Consider the following 2,500-nt stretch of genomic DNA (forward strand, 5'->3'; position numbering starts at 1 on the left):
ATTATTATTATTATCATTTTTGTTGTTGTCCTTATTATCATTACTACTACTACTATCTATCTATAATTATTATTATTATTATTATTATTATTATTATTACTATTATTATTATCACATTATTATAGTTATTTTCATTATTATTATTACTATTACTGTTGTTATTGTTATTATTATATTATATATATCATTATTATTATTATTACTATTATTATTGTTATTGTTATTATCGTCATTATCAGCATCGCCATCATTATCATTGTTATAACTCTTGTTATATTAATTCTATTTTTGATATTATTACTATTTTCATCCTCGCTATTAGTAGATGTATTAGCAATATATTCATTATTAATATCATCAGCATCTTCATATTTGTTATCATTATTATCATCGTTGCTATTATCTTATTAATATTTAGCCTACATTTAATTTATTTATTTATTATCGTTGTTTTTATTATTACCACCTTTTGTTTTTGCGATTTTTTTCCCGTTTTTTTCCTTTCCTTTTATTTGTATGTTTATTGCTTTGTATTTTTCATCCTCTTATTTTACTTCAATACGTAATTTTTAAAAAAAATTTCCCCACCTTCTGTGACAGTTTTATCGTCTGACTAATTTTATTGAATTTTTTCGGGTTCGTTATACCGTTAAAGATCGTCGTGGACATTTTTTTTTAGATTTTTCATGTGAAATAGTTAAGAAATTTGTTGTTTTTTGTTTTAAAAAAAGGAGTTTATCGGTTGTTGATTTTTGTGTGATTGAACGTTTTCGATAATTAAAAAAAAAAATCGTATCCTGCTGTCTTTTATTGTTTCTTATTATCTGTTTACGATTATTTTTTTATTACTTTCTTATCATGAGTTTTAAAATAATTGTCATTATCATTATTATCATTATTATTATTATTATTATTATTATTATTATTTGTATTATCATTATTATTATTATTATTATCATTATTACTATCATTATTATTATTATTATCATTATCATTATTATCATTATTATTATCATTATTATCATTATTATTATCATTATTATTATCATTATTATTATTATTATCATCATTATCATTATCATTATTATTAACATAATTATTATCATCATTTCCTTGACGCAGAAACTAACTCCACAAATCATTCCTCTCTTCAAATAAAACTCCAAATCACTTTAGAACCACGTATCTTCCCCAAGCAATAATATAAATCACAAAACAAAAAAACAAAGAAAAACTAGATTAACAAAGAAAGCAACAAAGAAAATTATACTAAGCGCGCCTAATCCTTGGCTAAAAAGAAAAGGCAACACGCTCCTTTTTTTTTTTTTTTTTTTTTTTTATTAATTGGTGGCAACTGCATCCACAGCGATCGGGCCGAGATAGGAGCCAAGCGCGGGGCATGAGAAAGAAAGGGGAAACGAATAAGAATGAGATAAAAAGGGGGGGGGGGGAGAGATGAGGAAGGACAGATGCGGAGAGAGATGGTGAAGGGCGATGGGAGGGAGGGACGGGAGGGGGGGGAAGAGGGAGAGGGAGGGAGGGAGGGAGGGAGGGAGGAAGGAAGAGAGGTAGAAGGAGGGAGAAGGAGATAGGGAGAGAGAGAGAAATGATACAAAAGGAAGGAAATACAGTGAAATGACATTGAGAGAGATACGCAAAAGGGAAAGAAAGAGATGGCAGACAGAACGAGACAGAGCGAGAGAGAGAGAGAAAGAGAGAGAGAGAGAGAGAGAGAGAGAGAGAGAGAGAGAGAGAGAGAGAGAGAGAGAGAGAGAGAGAGAGAGAGAGAGACAAAGAGAGAGAGAAAGAGAGAGAGAGAAAGAGAGAGAGAGACAGACAGACAGACATACAGACTAAAACAACAAGGAAATTAAGAGAGACAAGGAGACAAGAGAGAGAAGAGACAGAGAATTCGCGAGTCGGCGAGCACCCTCGCCCATAGCAGACTCGTGTAGAGCAAAGACCGTTGAAAAGGCGGACGAGATCAAAGGAAGAAATTGTAGTTCATCTCGCCGTGAAGACTTTACGAGGAGGTCTTGTGACTTGAGATACTGCCTAAGTTTTTCCCCCAATAAAAAGGATAATGTGCTGTTGTTCACGACTGCCTTTGCAATATCATGGAGACTGCAGGTTTCTTCTCCATTTGTGTATGGGGGCTGGTGACGTATTCTCGTTTTGTTCTTTTCGAAGTACCTCTGCTTTTCTCTTTCTGTGTCTGTCTGTCTCTGTTTAAATTCTGTGTGGCTCTCTCTCTCCTTTTCTCTTTCTGTGTCTGTCTGTCTCTGTTTAGTTTCTGTGTGGCTCTCTCTCTCTCTCTCTCTCTCTCTCTCTATCTATCTATCTATCTATCTCTCTCTCTCTCTCTCTCTCTCTCTCTCTCTCTCTCTCTCTCTCTCTCTCTCTCTCTCTCTCTCTCTCTCTCTCTCTCCCTCTCTCTCTCTCCTCCCTCCCTCTCTCTCTCTCTCTCTCTCTCTCTCTCTCTCTCTCTCTCTCTCTCTCT

This window comes from Penaeus chinensis, chromosome 14 (assembly GCF_019202785.1).
Source record: "Penaeus chinensis breed Huanghai No. 1 chromosome 14, ASM1920278v2, whole genome shotgun sequence".
NCBI lineage: Eukaryota > Metazoa > Arthropoda > Malacostraca > Decapoda > Penaeidae > Penaeus > Penaeus chinensis.